The sequence below is a fragment of the Argiope bruennichi genome, chromosome 4 (assembly GCF_947563725.1).
Source record: "Argiope bruennichi chromosome 4, qqArgBrue1.1, whole genome shotgun sequence".
NCBI classification, from domain to species: Eukaryota; Metazoa; Arthropoda; class Arachnida; order Araneae; family Araneidae; genus Argiope; species Argiope bruennichi.
The window spans coordinates 134,409,421-134,430,909 of record NC_079154.1 but is presented as its reverse complement, the minus strand read 5'-3'; the positions used below and the strand labels follow the sequence as shown (position 1 = coordinate 134,430,909).

The window sequence follows — 21,489 nt, the reverse complement described above, 5'->3', positions numbered from 1 at the left end:
AATCTACCAGTGGGTTACAAATCCAGACGCGGAATACCCGTTGAAGGAGTTATTCCTTAAAAAGAAATAAAAGAACGGATGTGTGAATGGACTTTTTGCTTCGTCAGAAGACTGAAGATTTTAAGAACATGTTGATTATTTTAATGGATATTATTCGTATAAACAATTATCTAACGAATGTTTGATAATTAAAAAAAAAGAATTCATACCAGTAATTTTTTATAAAAGCGTAAAAATTATATGTAAGGCACACCAATTTTAATGTAAGGCACACCAAATTGCCAGGATGAGAGAACTATTATTATATTCTTGGTTTAAAAAATTATTTTTCTAAAATCTTAGAAGCTCTGCTTTAAAAATATTTGGATTCATAAGATTTTTTTCCCCCCATTTTATCCAAAAGCATAATGTAAAGGATTTTATATATTTTTGATGTTTGTCTTTCTTAATAGAATAAAAAGTGACTCATTCTCCGGATGAGTCACTTTTTATTCAGTCTTATCATTCCAGTTGCATAAGTAAATAAAACAAGAAAAATGAAAAAAAATTGTGAAAAATTAAATAGAAGTTTCTTATACACATTTATTTCGAAAAAAGAGAATTTTGATTGTAGCTAGCTTTCCGTTTTTTTTTTTTTCTTTATTTATGCCAAAGAGCATAATAAAAATAATATACGCAACCAAAAATTCCATTATTCTATGAAGAATCGAGACTCATGGTGAAAAAGTTAGTAAAATTAACGATTAGTCATGCTAAACATTAATTCTGAAAATTACTTAAACAAGCTTTATTTTGATCATGCAATATTAATTACAGCTTTACTTGGACTAAACTAATTTCTAATGGCACACATTTTAAAGTATTTAGTATTAATTTAGAAATCATAAAGTAAAGTATAAAATTAAGCGAAAAATATCTGGAGTTAAATTAAATTTCCGAGATCGATTGTTTCCTAAATTGTTTTTGTTTGGAAATATTAAAGAATTTAAAAGAATGTTTTCACAGTCTGGTCATTCGTTAAACCGGTGCCAGTAATATGATTATTTAATTATCTTTCCTTAAGTAGCAATTATTTATTGGTAGTATTTTACATTTGTAAAGGAACACCGTTTTAGTCTCTTTAACCGGCAATAAAAATTGGCGTGGGAATTCACAATAGTCCAAAAAATCCACAGATAACAAACCGACTTTATATGACCATGAAACAGCCAGATTCCGAAACATAAAAGTGCGATGACAATACCCCGGCTGGACCACCAGTTGATGCAAGCCAACGGTGTCCAGATATAACAGCACCAAACACATAAAAGGGTCATAAAATCCAAGACCTATGTCCCTCGCCACAAGCCACAAAAAATATATATAAAGATAAATATGCGTACATAAATTTTTCAGGGGCCCAAGTATACACTTTTAATAGCCCCTCGCGCAGAAATATGCCCACCAAAAAATATTACAAGCTATAACAGCAATTGGTGAGCTATTTGCAGGTGAAAAGGTCCGAGTATATTCTGCTCACGCAGCCCACATCCAGTGTAATCGCTTGCAAAAGAAGAAGAAAACTGGTTTCCAACTCTCTATAATCTTTATTTTTCATTAGCTGTGGAGATATTTTTTCTCTGGAACGGCATCAGGCTGTTAAAATGGGAAGTAGTTACTGTTTGTTAACGTCTTCTTGGTACTCTGTCCATACTTTTCGTTTCGTTTCTTTTTTATTTTTGGATTGGAAGTGTGTTTAATTTATGATCTTCATTGAAAGGTGATTGGGATGTTATAGATGGTGACATTAAACTTTAACAGGTTAGATAGCTTCGTGATAGGGGCTGTCGTCGGAAGAATAGCGCTTAAAATGGACTCGATTAGTTACTGATTTGATGTAATGATCGCGTCGTCGGAAAGTAATTTTATTTGTTTTACTAGAATCAACTCCATTTATCTTCAATTTCTTTTACTTTTGTAAGGATAGATCAATTTATTTCAGCAGCATCAAACATGTGTTTCTTCTGTTCAGTCTATCTCACATTTTTAAACAATTGGTCTTCGGCTTGTTTGATAACAATTAAAATGTTTATCTATTCAAATAAATACGCATTTATTAATTTAGGATATATCCATAAAACAGCCGGTTGATTGAAATAAACGTGAAACTTTTGACAGTGATTTTATTGCCTTCCTAATAAGTTTCCCTAGTGACAGTCATTTTCCTTTGCTGCAACATGCTTTTTAACGGAAAAATTTGATTATAAACATAAGAATAATGATTTTGTTTTGTAAAATTTTTAAATTGCTGGGATTTTGAATATTAGAGAAGTCTACTGTTAGTAATATATTTCAAATATTTCATGTGCTTTTATGCTATGGACATAGAATATTCTTTATGTAACAGCGTAGCAAGCAATAAACTTAACGCAAAAAAAACAAAAAAACAAAAAAAAACAAAAAAAAAATGTTTCGTAACTTTAGAAAGAACAATTACACGATCTTTTCTTTATGTTGTCGCCATTGATGATGCAAGTGAAATTCTAAAAATGAAATCTAATTTAATAATAATCTTATTACAATTTAATACTAATGTACTTTTACATGGATCATTAAAATTAAATTTAAAAGGATGTCAGTTATATTTGAATTGATTATAATGTATTAAACATGTTCAATAACTATTTAAATTCACATCTTCATTCAAGGTTGACAGTTTTATCGATTATTCAACTACGGTAGTTATATACTTAAACATATTATGAACTTAAACGAATTAGATAGTGAATTCTGTATTGATTATTTTTCTTAAAGGGGGAAAAAAAACATAATTTCTTTCAGTTTTGCGTAAAATTTTCATAAAAAAAATGCATTTCTTCATGCGTTGTCCAAGTTTCGTCATATATAATTTATCCAGCAAAAACTAAACAACTGGGATTGAAAATATCTAAATAATTCTTTAAACTTTTCGAAAATCTAGATGGAAAAAGAGATCAAATGAAAACTCTGAAATATATGCATTAAGACAATAACACAGATTATTTACTTTTATTTTTTTCTTATATATATATGTGTTATCTTATTTAAATTGAGGAAACGTAATCCGTAATTTTTTATTTCATAAAAGAGGGGCACAGAAGTAAAATAATAATAATAATAATACTAAAAAGATCATTATTTCAAAAATTTTGCTTCGTCATGCGGTATACATTTATCATATCAATTTACAAACAAACAAACAAAGAAAAAAAAATGCTTGCGAACGATTTTTCTTCCCATTGTCATTCTGAAATTTCAATGCACTTAAAAACTTATTTCGACAGAGTATTATTAAAACAGCCATCCATATCATTCCAATGCATCATGCTTTCAAAAAAAAAAAAAAAAAAGGCAATTAAAGGATTAGCAATTCATGGCGGTAATTATGTCATTCTGTAACTAAGAGATTGAACTTGCATGGCGTTGTGACGTCACTTCATTTTGAATTTTGTTTCCTTAGTATTAAATGAGCAAAACATTCAGCAAGTCTTCAAAGAAGTACCAAAATAAGATTCATAAGATTTTAAAAGAATTTAGATAAAGCGCGAGATATAAAAATATTTTGCTGGTTTAGATAAGAAAACTCTGCCTTATAAATCAGAATTTTAAAGAAGGAATGAAAATAATAAAGTAATGCTTGTGGGACTTAAAAAGAAAAACGCTCCTCATCTTGCTTCTTTTTCCAAATAATAGGACTAACTTACGAAGTAGCTTTTCAAAGACTTCACATGCTACTTTTAAGTGGGACGTTAATCCAATAAACCAAACAAGATTTTCCTTAAAACCTTCCATAACTTTCACCAGCCCGTTTAACAATTTTCTGTAATTAAGTTGGAAATCACTCATCTGTATAAATAAATAAAACCGTTTCTACTTTACTTCTGTTTATAAGTCAGCGCAGAATATAATTGAGTTTACAGATCCTAATCGTTTAGAATTTAATTGTTTAGAAAAGTAAATCAATATGAATTTTGAAACATTTCGAAATACTTAATTTATTTAAAATTAGCATTCTGTTAGAAATTTTGCTGTTGTTAAATTTATTTTTAATTTGCCATTTATTGCTGTCTTCATGAAATGATTAAAATGTGGTTAAAACAATTGTTGCTCACTAATCCATACGTTACTTGCGGAATGACGTCATCTTTAAACGCGAAGCATAATTGAAGTAAAGGGATTGAATATATTTCAGATAATATGCTTAATAAAAGATATTTAGTACAACGAAATTCTATGAAAAGCAACATGCTTTAGTACTGTAGTTAATTGAAATAGAGATTCCTGTTTATAACTGGTGTTATTCAATAATACTGACATTTGATATGCATTAAAAAATGAGTTCGCTAGATCTTCATCCATTCGACATAGCCACCATCTCTCCAATTCGAACCAGAAGAGTTCAATACTGACTCAGGTGTCATCATTATCTTTAGTCAGTCGAAACTGGCACGTTCTGTCAGCATTTCTATTCAAAACTTCTAACCTATAGTTAATGTGGCAAATCAATGAAATCTAAGAATAGCAATCTCAAAAAGCATGTTTATTCAAAGAAAAACGGTTTTAGAAAATACAGTTTAAGAATTCCGTTTCTTGGAAAAAGATCTGCCCAAGGAAATAATAACAATAATAAATAAAATTAGCAACAACATTAGTTTAGCAAAGCAAGTGGATCCATGTGCAATCCTTTAATCTATGATAAACGTAGCAAATCAGTCAATCAAGTGAAGAATAGCAATTTCAGAAAGCATGCTTACTCACAAAATACAACTTTATTTAGTGCTAGCAAACACAGTCTTGGTGGAAGACCGATTTAAGCAAATAGTAATAATGATAAATGAAATAGACAACAACACTAGTTTAATGAAGCAAGTGGATTAACGTGTAATCAAAGTTTCCATATTGGGGTCAGGACCCATAATCAAAGAAATCCTGATATGAAGCGATTCCCTGAAAGAAGATGCGATGAAACAAAAATGAAATTCTTCGCAAGTTGTAAGTATCTTCTATTACGCTGTGTCGCCAATTGCCTCGTGTTCCACTATTTGCTTGTTTCCGTCCGCTCTGTCATTTCTGAAGTCGCTCTAATCACCGCGTTGTTAAGAGAGGGTTAATTAACTTGATTAATGGCATTTTGTTATCTGTCTTCCCCACCCTATCAGAACGATGTCATCTTCAAATGACGATGGACGATCTTCTGGTGTTACACTAACTTAATAGCCCACTTTATTTCCGATCTTAAGGAAATATCGTGCAGGTTTGATTAATCGTCGCTATTGCTTAACAAAATGTTCTTTTGAAAAAAATCAATTTAACACGTGTATACTAAAATGTAATTTCTGTAATAGAACTTGTTATCATAAAATACATTTCTTATTTATCAACTAGCTGCATAGCTAAGACACATAAAGTAACAATTTAACGATTTGGCTGTTTTGAATGTTATAAAGATAATACACATAGAAATATATATAAAAACAGTTGTGCGTTTTTTAAAAAGTTTGATGTAAATATCGTTATATATTCAAATTTTGCATGTTTTTTTTACTTACATTTACATTGTGTGCTTGCAATTTTATTTTAATGTTATATAAAATACAAAAAAAAAAAAAAAAAAAAAAAAAATCGGGAATCCTTTTATCATTTTAAATAATGTTATGGTAGTAGCATTTAAAAACAAAGGCAAAGCAAATAGATACTTTATTTTTAATAATTTCTCTCAGATACACAGTTGGGAACTAATAACAATTGTAAGATTTGAGTTCATACTGCAAACTGCATCCAAATATAGTTTTCTATGCAGAACAAACGCAACAGATGCAAAACAAATACAAATGCAATTCGTTAAACAACAGACCATTTTCAATGCAATTTTAGAGGAGTATTTTAGAGGAGTATCTTCTTTTCTGCATTATTTGAAAAAATAGTTTGGTTCAAAATGTATATTTTCAAGTTCATTCTCGATTGCTGAATTATGGCCCTTGTAACTGCTTTTCTTGGGGATAAACTGAGAAAACTGGAAGTTCAGCATTTCCTTTTGCTTGTCTGTTTATTCCCTAACTTGCCGATTACTTAGAAAGCAAAATGTCTTACGTCACTAATAAACCGTCCATTATATATTATTGCTACATAAAACAAATTACATGTTTTACAATTTCGTGGGCAGTAAAAGTTTCGAAGAATTATTATCTATAGCCAATACATATTTCATATTTTGTCACTATTATTAAAAAGAGTGATTCTAATAAAAAATGAATTTGTAGACCAGTTTGTAAAATTCAATTTACTGTTGTGGTTCTAAGTTTGTCTGAATAATTTTTTGCGAAATCAGCCATTAAAAGAAAAGTGAAAGAAAGAAAATGAGACTTTTTCCTCATCAGTGATTACAAACGCATTGTTTTTTCATCACACGTACACATATTTATACATGTACAGTATGTTGCAAGGGTCGATTTAAAAATTGCTTATTAGATTTTATTCTTGCTCATCAGGTGAATTTAAAATTCCCCATATGAATATAATTTTGGAATCCAATGTGTTCTTACTTACATTCGTGTCTGATAACGTCGCATTACAGCACATCGTTGTGCAACATATACAATTGAATTTGGATGACATCTGGGGAGACTCTTTCTTTTATCGAGGTCACCAGTTTTGAGTAGTGTTATGGTATATGTATACATGAATAACATAACTGAAATAATAAACATTTATTTACATTTCTACATCTCAATAACTATCATAGGGGAAATATGAATACAATCATTAAATAGGAACAAAACTGTCAGAAGCAAAAATAAAATTTTTTAAAAATAATGAGTGAAGGATTCGACAATAGCACCACCTCATTGGAGACCACACCAGCAAGAAATACTCATCTTTTCCAACCAAATAAAATACGTATTTTTATTTCAGCTTATCTAATTGTGTAAATGTTATTCGTAACTAATTTCTTTGATAATGGATTCAAACTTATAAAATGACATTTTCGGCCATCTCTTTTGAAATTAATGTGATTGCTTTCGATAATCATGGATCTAATCAAAATAATGCATATTTATAAAAGTAATAGTTGCATATTTTAATTTTATAATTAAAATATGCAACTATCACTTTTTGAAATTTTTCTACATACATTTTAGATTTAAATATTAATTTCGCATAAGAAATGCAATAGAGAATGAAATTCGTTATTTCATTATAGCTTAATTAAGTTAACTGACTCAATGACGTCATTTTGAATGCCCACAATTTAATCCGTTAAGATTTTACGTTAGAATGGATTTTTAAAATTATAAGATCGGAATATATAGGATGATAAATAACTTTACAGTCGTAGCAGTTGTCTATAATTTATATTGATGCGCAAGTATTTTAAATTTGTCCATTAAATATTATCTATTTGTATCGCATGCTTATATTTTCTAAACAATTCTAAAATAAATGGCACCGATTTTTAATGAAACCTTTTCTCAAAATAAAGGGGAACAAGTAAGGTGAAAATTGTTTCTTTTTTTGGGAATGGGGGGGGGAATAAATAAAGAAAAAGAAAGAAATGAAGAAAGAAAAGAAATATGCATCGCCATCTATCGGAAATTCGGAGAAACTTCTATATACGTATGGCTTCTTCGCATCAGGCCAATACACAAAATCAAAAAAATTCAAAACTCTCTCCGTCTTTGGCTATTTGTAGAACTTTTATCAAGAAAATATTCGCAGCGACATGATTGTAAGCACCTTTTTAAAACTCTATTAAAAAAAGATTTAATGAGTATTTCTGAATTCCAAGATTCCTGTGCTCATTGACAATACAGATTTTTAAAACTTTTAATTCCGAGAAACCACTTTTTTTTTAAAAAAAATGTTAGATATCCCATTTTTGTCCTAATTATTCTTTCACAATCTAAAAATTAAAAGTGCGTCTAATAAATGAATTTATATTTAATTCGAAACAAGACTCTCATTAAATTTTAATGAAATTCTTTATGTACTTTTAATGAAATTCTTTATGTAATTTTAATGAAATTCTTTATGTAATTTTAATGAAATTCTTTATGTCAAAATGATTTTCGTAGTTATATTTCTTAAAATAAAACATATTGCGAAATCTACGTGGAAAATAAAGGTGTAAAAGTTATAGTGACGGAAGTATATTTTAAAAAAACTTACAGACCTTCGCATTATTTGAATATCTATGATAGTTTCGAAATGTTTGAAGTTAAAAACCTTTAAAGAATTATTTTTTTAGTTTTAATTTTTCGTATTACTGATTGAACATTAATTAAAATTAAAAGAAGCAAAAGAAGAAGATTCTTTGGCAGCATATCTTCCCGTAGAACCCATTTTAGGAGAATATGTATCTTTTATTAGCCTGAAGTAAGTACATCCTTCTTCAATTCATTTCATGCTCTGTCCCCCGTTATTCCGAGTTAGTGTAAGTCGTGTCTTTTGTGTAATACAGTAGCTTATCCCCCATTCAATAACAGCAACACCCATGTTCGACAAAGGATGCTACTTCAAAGAGGAGATAGCAATGTATCAGATAAATCATTTAGCGCCGACCTTCTCATTTGGCGCATTTAAACGCTGTCGTTTCGAAAAATAAAACAGCGAGAGTTGTTTCGCGTCCTCCTGTTTAATAGCGTCTGATTAATAGGAACTGGTCGCCAAATGATCTGGAGTTATTATCTTTCCCTTTTTCCGAATGCGAGTCGACAGTCGTTTAAGTGTAATGCAGCCGCCGGCGATCAACGTTGAGGCGGCGAAAAAAACCTTGTTTTAGTCGGGGAAAAAAAACTGGTCCAAGAAAAAAACACCAGTGGATTTTGACGGATTGGATTTCCATCGGCGCTGCCATCCTGTATCAATTAATTTCAACTTTATCAAAATGCAGCCAGTCGGAATATTGTAATTTGGCCGTGAATATATAACAAACTATAAGAAATATTTCCAGTTTTATTCTATTCACGTTTTGAGGAGGAAACGGGTCTTTTGCTGTTGCATTCAGCAGATAGTTTGTTGCTGATTTATTGCACTGGTTATCAGCAAAATCCTTTAAGTGATGATAGTATCCGTTTCTTATGTTTTAAGTGAATTCACCGAGTTCAGACATTTAATAAAGCCGAAAAAAATTTCAATTTCGGAAAAATGCTTGCAAATTTCAATTTAAAATAAATTTCTACCCAAAATCAGCTAAGACATTAAAAGTTAAATAATTTCATGTTTATATATATATATATATATATATATATATATATATATAACTGAGTTTGTATGAAAAAATGCTATTTGAAAATTAAAATGATATATATAAAAAAGAAACTATATTATTTCAAATTGTTTGCAAATGATATTATTATACTTTCGAAAATAATTTTTCATTCGTATCAAAAAAGCAAAATATATATATTAGGTAGCATTCGTTTTTTTTTTTAAAAATAAAAAAAGTTTGTTGAAAAATTAAAATACATTTTTCATTTAATGCAATCTATAGAATTCTTTTTCTTTTTAATGGAAATTTAAATTAAATAAGCTAGTGTAACAAACTTCTAACGATATATTTTGTTCAAAAGAAAAATAAAAATAAAATCCTAATTAGGTAAATGAGATTAAATTATTGTTCGAAATATTGTGTCATACCTTCAATTTATAGGATATAGAGTTTTATTTTTTATAAATAGCCTTTCGTTCTTATGTATGGCGATCAGAATGATGCAATTAGTAGTGTGTTTGACTTTTTTTTATCTTGTAGATTGATGCAATTTATCTCCATGCTGAATCTAATATTAATTAAATAATTTCGAAACTGAAAATTGATCAGTTAAGTTTATTTATGTGATAAAAAAATTCCTCATAAAATATCTTGAATTTCAGATGCAATTGTGAAAACACTATTATATTCAATAGCTATAAATACTGAAAAATTCGACATTTATACATTTATTCGAAAAATCATTCCACTACTCTTGTTTTTTCCCTTTCAGATTTGTTTCAAAAGTTTACCTTTTTATTCAAAGAATTAAAAAATGTGATCACAGTTTTAAATTCTAAAAAGACGATGTACTAACATGAACAGTGTTTAAAGTATTTATTTATAAATTCTATCAATTAACTTCCTCTATTTCCAATAACAAATTCTATAACGGAATTTCCACACGAAAATATGATTTTAAGATGCACATTTAAATCAATTAATCCAATAAAAGTTACAATTTTTTTTAAAAAAAAGCATGCGATTTTAATTTACTTCATGAGATTGTAACTTATAAACAAAACCATTTTAACAACAACAACAACAACAAAAAAGTAAAATCTTGCGATGACAAAATAAAACATAACTACATTTCTGCATGACGTTTAATATAAGCTGTGACTTCAACTCTTTTTTTCCTTGTGAAACAACAATGTATTTCAAAAATCGAATTAAAGAAGTACTTTTTGAAATGTATAAAACAGTAAGGGGTGGATTAACAGTAAGGATTAATAAAGGAAAGATGAAGTTATTATTATTTTTTTTAATGCTTGCAAGTATTTGTGAAGTTTACAAAGGAGGCGGAGACGTGGAAAGCGGTAATTCTCAAGGATTTAAATATTTGTCTACTGCAAAGCCAATTTTACAAATACTACTTGCTGGAATTCTTTACGTTTGCCGTCAAACTTTTCTGCAAAAGTTTGTTAAGATTAAACAGAATTCTTAAGAATTTTTCTGTAGTATTTATTTATAATCAGTCTGTTTAATATTGCACATTTTAAAACATAAAGGGCCGATGCCAAATCCTAGAATTTAAAGTTTTAAAATTTATTTTTTATAACAGTAATAATAATAATAAAAGAAGGAATGATAAATATTTTAATATATAGACTTTTAAAAAATTAATTATGATATATATGTTGTAGTACGTTATAATTTTTTTTAAAAAAATTAACATTACTATTACCACAGCTTCCAACGAAAAAAAGAACCAGAATTTTTCATTTTTCTTGAAAAAAGGTGATAAAAAATGAATTTTTATAGCAATATTGCAAACTCGAATCTTTATAAACGCTTAATATAACTTAGAAGGACCCTTTTGAGCGTATCTAAGAATATTTACAGATTAACCTGATGAGTGTAAAAATAGCGTGCTAGAATATTGTTTGATAATCTCTCAAGTACCTACAATATTTTAAAAATATCTCGTAATTGATCAATAATTCTGTTCAGGAAAAGAAATGTTTCAACAGAGTTTTTATTCAGGGTATATGAAATTAATATATTTCATAAAGAATAAGATATCCGAAGAAAGAAAGAAAATTTTCCAGATAGGATATATTAAAGGAAGAGAAAGCATTTTTGACAATATTCGGTTTTGCCATACTTTTGCGCATTTTAATTACTTTATAAAATTAAGAATAAATTTTATTTAAAAATTGAATGAAAAGTATAAATAGCATCATCCGGTTGAAATAAAAGGTATTTTTTATCTGTTTTTCGAAGCAATTTAGTGTTCTTTTATTCGTTGATTTTGTATTTACATTTTAAAATAATTTTTTGATTTTGATGCATTGTTGAAAAAATAAATAATTTAAAAAATTCGAATTCGCAATTTTTAAGATTTAAAATGATCGGTATGTTAAAAATAACTATTTTATTTATAAAATGTTATTTGAAGCCGTTGCTTGAAATTCAAATATCAAATTTATGAACATTTTAAAAAGTTTTAAATGTTTCCCTGATTATTTTTTGAATAAAATAAGATAAACAGTGAAAGGTCAATAAAAGTGTGTGCAGTTGTAATATAAAGGGAGGGTAAAATTAAAAGACATCAGTCAAAAATGATTTCCAGAAATATTTTTGCAAAATTTTATTTATTTAAATATTTAGAACATCAAATCTTGTAGTATACATTTCATAGAAAGTAGAAATGACTAATAAAAGTTTGAAAAAAAATGGAAAGAAAACAATAGGCGTAAATACCATTATTAATAATAAGAAAGAATTTGGTTTTCTTCGAGAAACAAAAATTTATTATAAAACAGTTAAGGGATATTTAAAACCCATTCCATTGAAACATGATAATCTTTTAGAATTTATACATTTGTTTTTATATTATTTTCAAAAAATTTATGAATAAGTGTAGCAAAATAACTGTCACATAAAAAATATATTTAATATTATTACAATGCCCGTGCGTATAAATCCATCAACTAAAAAATAAAATAAAAATCGTTGATGTAAAATTTATGTAAAGACGCTTCTGAAAATTTCTTAAGAAAAAATAATAACGAGATAAAATAAATATGCTTGGAAAGTTAATTAAAAAAAAATTAAAGTGGTATAAAGACAAAAGCTATCAGTCCAACAGTCTGGCTGCGGATTCTTTCGGATCATTTCTGTGTTGTGCTTGTGGAATGCCACATGACTCAATTTAATATAGTACTTAGTTTATAAACATTATCATGTTAACATGAATAACCATCAAGTGATAATCGTAATTTTTTTGTTTCAAAACTATGGATTGAGTAAATTGATTTTAAATTTCATAGTAGTTATTAGAATCTACACCATTTATAATCTATCTATTTATATATATATATATATATATATATATATATATATATATATATATATATATATATATATATATATATATATATATATATATATATATATATATATATATATATATATATATATATATATCTGTATACATATATATATATATTACACTGAGGTACATTGCGCAGAATTTGCTCTTATTACTTATTGTCGAAAGGTAAGAATCAATTGTAAACAAATCATCATTCAACTGCTTCAGATGAATTTGAAATTGAACGTTTGCACAACTGCACTAAATTTAATGCCTCGAGTATCTAATAAATGTAGTTGCAAAATATTATTAGAAATTTCTTGCAGATTATTTTCCATATTACAATAAAAGTAAATTTAGTCGGAGTAAAGAAGATATTAAAAAAATCAAGAACTATACTTGAAATAGAAAGTTTAAATGAGCTAAAATAGATTTAATTGTCTGCCGATGAGTAATATTTATGCCTTGCCTAAAGAAACTGATGCTCGTGTCTTTTAAAATAATTATCTTATAAAAATAATCTTTGAAATATCTTGAGATTTAAAAAAAATATAGTTAATGATATCAGTTTTATTTCAGTTGGATTGTTCTCTTAATATTATCAATATTTTTTAAATTCGATATACTATATGCAACAATGTTTTTAAGTGCTCCATATTTACCCAGTCATTTCCATTTCTGCCAATCATTGACTTCGTAATGAAATTCACTTCCGCTTCACGCACTTTATAGTTTGCAATAAGCTGATACAATTGAATTCATGTTTGGGAGGCTTCTCAAATAATGAAGTGAGATGTTATTTTTAGTGCATTGCATAAATCACTTAGCCTAAAAATCAATAATGAACAAACTGGTCGCCAAAGGCAGCTCATTGCTGGAAATTCGTATCACTGTTTTAATTGAATTACGGCATTAAATTTATATTTATATCTTTCTCAGTCGTAATTTTTTACCTATTTAGTCAATTATTTACTGCGGTTAGATGTTCGTAGGACTACTGCATTTTTTTTGTTACAGCATTTTGAAAACGATATGTTAATATTAACAGCGCCATGCCATAATATATGTCATTCGCTATCTGTGATGGGAAGAGCAGAAGCTGCGAAAACAATTTTTTCGTCAGATTTAGAGATTTTTTTTCGTGGTAGTGTCATCCATATTAAATATTTTTTAATAAATTATTATCGGTCTTCGTATAAGATCCAAATCGGCGAGGAATTATCAACAGATGAGAAAGAAAATGAATTAGAGTGCATCCATCATGGATACTGAAGAGCTCATCAATAAACCGACAAATGCGAGATAGGATCTCGTGCGGTGCGATTCAACAAGTATGAAACAAAATACTTAGATTTCTGTCCAGGGGAAAATTTAAATGCGTTTCAAAAATCACGTATTCTTAGGAGATAGAGGAAACAAATTTAAAACCATAAAATTTTTAAATACAACACAAAATGCTTAAACTAAGGTTTTTCACTAAGAGTAAAATGTTAATTGACTGAACTTTCATAGCAATCCGTTTATTTCTTATTTATCTTTTTCTGTTCAGATTACGACGAAACTCCCCCTCAGATATAGTTCTGAGAGACTTTGTTCATTGTTCATGAATTTTAGTGATTAATATAAATAGCTTATGCAAATATAACCCAAAAGTTCAGATAAAATTAATAATTATACCAGTGGGAGAAGTTTTCCCAAAGCATTCTCGCGTCCTCTCTTGCAAAAGCGTTATCCCAAAGAGCACCTTTTATAGTATTTCCATACAATAGTTACGAAATGTAAAGTTTGGCATGAATTTAGTATTTTTATTGAATTCGCCATGTCATTCTTCATGAAATTTTTGGCCATTAATAATTTACGAAAATCTAATTTGTGATTTGAACTGATCGAAAGAAAAAATTGATACAGAGCTACACTTGCAATCACTACACATTTGATATATTTTAGTCGTTGCGTTTTCGAGATATCGCGTTTACGCATCTTTGAAAGTACAGACCAAGAGACGTTCGTTGAACTTCGTTGGATTTTGTTCAAAATTGGATGAGTGTCTACCTTGCAGATGTTACTGAATTTTATCATCTAGCTCTCATCGTTTTGTTAACGAAAAGCTGGACAGACAGAATTCCTCTGAACGGATTTTACACAAAATAGGTTGGAAATCTACACATTTTGTGTTGTTGTTTATAATGGCACTTGCCATGGACAAGTTCGCTGACGAAGTCAGTGATTTTAAGCCAAGGGAGCGTCTCTTATTTTAGTAGCGCCAACTAGGGCCAAGAGTACGTCTTAGCTACTCACGCATCACATTCGCTTGCACAACCCCTTTTTACAGGGGGGCACATTCACACATCTCACAGATAGAACAACCATGCCCGTACCGGGACTCGAACCCAGGACGCCCAGGTCACGAGGAAGACGCGCTACCCCTATGCCAGGACGCCGGCACACATTTTGTGTAAAGGTCGTATATCAAAATTCACCCGCCTCACTCAAAGCGTTTCTGAGTAATCTTTGTCACAGACAGAAATAATGACAAAAATGTATTTTTCGAACTCAAGAAGTTCTAAAAAGTGTAGATACATCAAAATCTCGATTTGAAATTTTCTGACGATTCCAATGCTTTCTACATACTTCCTATACAAGAAAGTAATGTAGCCTTCTTTAGAGAGATACCACCATGCTATAGACATCCCAAGCTTCCTTGTGTTTTAGAGATTTTGTTTTAAAGCTATATATCACAAATTAGTATTTCAGTTGGTTTTGATTCGTAATAAATCTATATTATTACATGGAAATCGCAGCAATTATAATATATATATATATTCTTTTCATACCAACATTTTGAAAATTTGGTCACAGATTTTATAACATTTTCCAACGTCTTATCTTTTAAAATCATTTTAAAGTGAAGAGAACTGCCTTGTGAAAACACGCAGTTAAGTTTTGAAATGGAATGTGAATTTGGTAAGAGGACATTCTTCAAACGCATTTAATACTAAAGAACATTTGCAATATCCTTCATCACGTGATGAACTGAATACATCAAAGAATAAATATTATTATGGGCCCCAAAGAATTTTTTTATTTAAAAATTAAGAATTTTTTGATAAAAAAATCGTTAAACTATAGTAATAAATTTATTCTAATACTGATCTTCATTATTTCAGTACCTTTTTGAAGTTTTACTGGATTCACGATATATCAACATTAATGTTGTAGAATTAAGATTTTTATAAAAAAAAAAAAATAGCATTCGAACTAAACAGCATTGATTTTTCAAGACTTATACTACAAAAACCAGCATGCAAAGAGATACAAATTGATTGAGGGATTAGAGTTGAATTATGTAAAGCTAATCACTGCATTCTTAAACATTTAAATATTTTCGTTAGAGGCAAACTATAGTTTTAAGGAAAATAACCGAATTGCTTAGCTGGAAATCTATAAAGAGTCAATGTTTTAAATATAATTTTATGCATCGAAGTATTCATTGATTCGGCTTTTATTTCAAATATTTAATTCCTTCGACATATAAAAAACGGATTTAAAATTCTAAAGCGATTAAATTTGTCCTCTTATGAATTCCAACTTTGTATATTTCTGTGTAGGCCTTATTTTACGAATAGTTAAAATACGATTTGTTCAATGGTTGTTAAACATTGTAAATAATAGGATAGAAAGTGCTGTAATTAAACCAACGATTTTTTAAATTTTTTCCAGATAAAACCCGTTTGGTTTGTTACTGTTACAGAAAACTATAGCGCACCACATGGTTTGAAAGCAATTACCGCATTATAAGTATGAAAAAAAAAGGATAAATAGTAAAATCGGCATCCAGAAATAAGCACATTAAATGATATTTAGAATGCCGGAACGACTCTTTCCTCAAGTTATGGGCTGAACCGAGTCATTCAGGAAGTTTCTATACAGCAATAAAAATATCCTATTAGTAACCACATAATTATTGGTCTGTTATGCTAATATGGTTTTACTTTTTAAGATAATCGTTAGAATTTCAGTTATTATTTTTTAAACATAAAGGGCTCATATTTCTATATGTGTAAATGTAGCGACAACTAAGTCTTTGTTAAAACAATTTCTGGGTTAAAAACCAGAAACTGAAACTTTTAGAAAATATATTAGTGAAAAGAAACGAAATATATTTATTGAATTTATTTAAATAAAAATATGCAGATAAAAACGAGCTCCAAATATTACAATTAAAATTTGGCCCATAAATGAGTTACATACATAAAAAAAATTATAAAATGCTTTTAAGCGTTTAAATTATCTAAATGAAAATAAAATGGAATTGGAGATAAATACAAATGGGCGCAACCCATAATGAGAGAACACCATTCATTATTAGAAAGATTTTGGATAATAAAGAAGAAATTAGAATAAAAAATCTGATTAAGAAAATGCGGGAACTGTTGGCAACTTTTTTTTTTCCCACTTATTGATATTTCCTGTTGACTAAAGAAGTTTTTATAACCATCCAAATTTCAAATATCCAAAGAAATTTATTTTTGAAATTTGCAGCAAATATAGAGATATATTCAGTTTAAATATAGAAAGACATGAATCTTAAAAACAATATAAGATTTTATGAAATTTTTGCAAAAAAGAAAAGAGGTGGAGAAGATTAGAGGGCAATTTCCTTCTAAAGAGAAATCCTAGATTAAAATGAAATGCGGTTTCCTTAGATACATTACATACTGAAATATACTCTTCTAATTAGCTTTTGAGGCAAATTAAGACTTTTCCGATCATTTCTCTAGCAACTTTGGATGTGCTTTTATTTTATTATGAATATTAGGTCAATTTTTAAATATCATAATATTTGAATTGCTATAATGGTTTACTTTTTGGTGGGATTTTTGAATGCATCTTATGCGTGCATTTTCATATTTCTACTTTTCAATCATTATTTTTAAAGTAATACAATTTCAAATATTTTCGCAATTATAATTACATTTTTTTCATAGCAATTGTAGCATTTTTTTAAATTTTTAAATAAATAATTGCTTTTTCTTATTTTTTTGAATTTATCAGTTTTATTTTTATATCTTTAACAGATGAATGCAAATTATATCGAAAGTAGTCAAAGATTCCCAGGATGAAAGAAAAGGTAAATGTCTTTTTTTTTAGCAAAATTAATTTGTATATTATTATTAAAAAAACTATTATTTTTAAAACAAAATTTAATAATTCACAAGGTACAGATGATAATTAATTTAATTCTAAATACTCAAAATATGACAAGGTATGAATGAAAAAAATAAGATAAATATTTTTTAAAGAAATTTTTGATTTGGAGGCCCTTTTCGGGTCGAAATCTCAAGTGAGCTCTTCCTGCACTTTTATTCTTTATTCCATCCTTCATTCATTTAAGATAATGAAAGAGCTGTAAGCTAAGAAATAATTTATATTGTATTAATTTATGACTTCGTAATACATTAAAGATTAAAGCATCGTATAAATTAATTTAATAAAATAAAATGTAAATAAATAATGATAATTAATCACTTTAATTAAATAGCAATAACGGCGGTTCTACTCTTTCTTCTACCTTAAGGTGCCAACAGTCCAGGAACGCTTCTTTTAGATCAAAATAGTCACACCCTGAATGGATCAGCAAAACGGATATCGCACTCACCGAGGGCTAAACGGCATCATGTGAGTGATCTACTTTTTTTGTCAAATCCACTTACTTCCCCATCGAGTTGTTTTGACCTTGCTGTTCGTTGCCTGGCCGTCGGCTGCAGGAAAGCACGACCGCCTCTCCCATTTTTACTTCCTCAACATTTTATGCCACCGTTTAGTCTCATTAATTAAACATAAATCGAATAATTGCAATCAGTTCTGTTTACAACTCGAATGAGTAATGTGTGGTTTATGTCAGAGGTAGATAGAATCTTGATTACGTTTTTTGGTACTTAGAATCTTCGGTTTATGAACTGAATAATGATATATTTTTCAGGAGCAATGTTTTTTTTACTGGATGAGCAATATTTGAATTAGGAACTCATTTTTGTGATCTTTTTTGCGGAATCATTTGCTCTGTTCTCAGAAGAAATGTTTTGAAGTTAAAAAAAGAATTTTACACCTAACTGAAAAAGGTAATGATTTTAATTAATTGAACAAATTATATAGAAAGAAATTTTTTTCACAAATTTTCAAGGGCAAAAACTTATTGTTACGGTCATCCAACTCATTATATTTAATCTTTTATAGCCTTCCAGTTGGCATCGTCAGAGCAATCTGCATTAATGCTATCAAGCACTCTCATTACGTTTTTAAGCGTTTCTAGATGGCGAAAAGATCTGATTACAAACAAAAGAATTTATTGATTCATTTGAATGATATTAAGTATTTAAGTAGTCTAAATGAAGTGAATACCTTTAAACATGGTTTATTTCTAAATTGTTTTATTAATACTGGGCTTTTTCCTATCAAGTAATAATTTGAAGAGAAGAGGGGTTATGTTGCACTTTCAATATATACTTGAGCAACAAATAAAATTTATCTTATAAAAATATAATACATTATGGGAATCTAATGCAAAGAAAACCTTATGCATGTATAAATTATGAACATACGCATACATTTTATGAATTATATTTACATGTATCTGATATTTACTCCATTTAATGAACCTACCTTTGTTGTTAAAAGCAGTTCTTTTCCTGAACTGTTTTTCAGTACTGAATCCAAAACGCTACTAGCAATTCCATCACTAAAGCAGATGTGACATCTAAAGAAATAAAAATAAACTGTTACTTTTCTATTAAATATTTGTTTATGGCACAAAAAATAGAATACGATATTTTGAATAAATTAATACAAAATGCCTAACTTTCATCATAAACAATAATTAAATTCTTTATAAATCAAAATTTCAAAAAATAAATTTGAACGTGATGTTTTAAATAAGAGCAGTAAAGGAGTTAACAATAAATAATACGCATACACACACACACACACACACACACACACACACACACAAACAGTATATTTCATGAATAGGAAATGAAACAAATTTATATGTAATTAATTCAATATCAAAAGTTACTGAACACTCACATAAAGAACTTTTGTTAAATGCACATTCAAATGATAATATCCTGATATTTATTCTTGGAATAAATATTAACAAATTTCATAAATCAGAGAAGAAAAAATAGAATAATTGACGAAGTTGTAAGTGTTTTTCTCACATTCTACTATGAATACAATACTATAATGTTACTATAAACAATTTATCTCACACATTATAATCGAAGATTCTTACGTTATTAATCAATTCAGAAATAAAATTATAATAAACAATCCAAAAATTTTATAGTTTTAAACAGCTAAAAACTACGAAGCAAGCTTCTTTCTATGAAAGAATAAAGAAATACTATTGAATATTTAGAAAACTAAATTCATTAAACAAAACAAAAATAGTTCTTAAACAGAGAAAGCAAAAAATTAATCTGTCGAAACATAAAAATTTTAGAATAATTTTAGGAATAAACTGTTCTATAAAATCCATTGAAAAATTGAAAATTTATCTTCAAAATTTTTTCAATTTTTGGAAGACATTTTTTAACTTATATTAACTTGATCTTGGGGATAATTTTTAATTCGGGAGTTCAATGCAAAAGATTAATGATTCTTTCAAAAAGTGAATTAATAAAAATAACTTTAAAAGATAAATTTTGATACTTATTCTGGTTATAAAGATTTATAGTCATAAAATAGAAAAGCATGATATTAGTGGTAATTTTAAAATCTCTATGCATACCTTTGATGGGAATACTCTTCATAATTCTTAATAAATGTAATTGACATCTTTGTCACATTTTATTACACACGGTTTTTTTTCAATGTTTACACTTAAAATATAAAAAGAAAGAAGAAAAGAAAGGAAAGGAAAAGTGAAAAATTATAATCTCTAAACATATCAAGAATTAACATTTTATTCCATAATTTATTATATTTTAGTAAATTTTATAAAGCTGTAAAAATGATTTTAATAATGCAGTAGAAGATAAATTTTCAACTATTTTTAAAGATAATACTAAATGTAAAATTACAAAAATTTTTAAACAAATTTTCTTTTCGAATAAAAATAATAGTGAATAAATAGTTCTATAGGGAGACAATGGCAAAAGTGACAGTGATATACAAAAGTATAATTTATCGACTTAGAATTGAATTTTTGTTTCTATACGCTGGATAAATGAATCAAGGTAATATTAGGAAGAAATTTTATACTATCACACAAAACTGTTTATAAAATGCAATAATTTATTTTTAACTTTATTTGTAGATATCAAGCGAAAGAATTTTCCCCCAATTTTCTCAGAACTGATCAAGAAAAAGATTTTTGTAAAAATATATTGAAATGAGGCTTTTGAAATTCATGAAAATATTTTGATTGGTTAATTTATAAATATATTATAATAAAAAATGAACTAATTCAACGGACAATAAGAAATAGAAATTACAATTTTAAATGGTGTAAATCAATAAATAATTATGCTTTACATTTGCAGAGACATAGTATGTAAAATATATATATATATATATATATATATATATATATATATATATATATATATATATATATATATATATATATATATATATATATATATATATATATTATGCGATATCTAATTGTATCTAATGTATGTATGATTTTGTTTCATTTTTATTTGTAAGAGACTAAACTACATTTAAAATGATTAGTCAAGGCATTGTTTTGCAATTAAAAATGTTATCGTTTTTAATAATTGATGTTAAATTGTATATTTTATGAAAAATATGTACCAAATTTTCCGAATAATAAATGTCGATCAATTAAGCATTGTAACGCATTCGTATAATCAAGAAATACATTTTATTTAAATAT

General features: G+C 27.7%; 1 protein-coding gene across 3 annotated transcripts in view; it reads right to left on the bottom strand.

The window, feature by feature from the left end:
- Window positions 1-21,489, bottom strand: part of LOC129965576 (GATA-binding factor 2-like) — a 377,227-nt gene that overhangs the window by 181,881 nt on the left and 173,857 nt on the right. For all 3 annotated transcript variants that reach the window (XM_056079588.1, XM_056079589.1, XM_056079590.1), the window contains one exon: window positions 19,248-19,341. The gene's annotated coding sequence lies outside the window, so the exon portion shown is untranslated. The remainder of the gene's footprint in view (window positions 1-19,247; window positions 19,342-21,489) is intronic.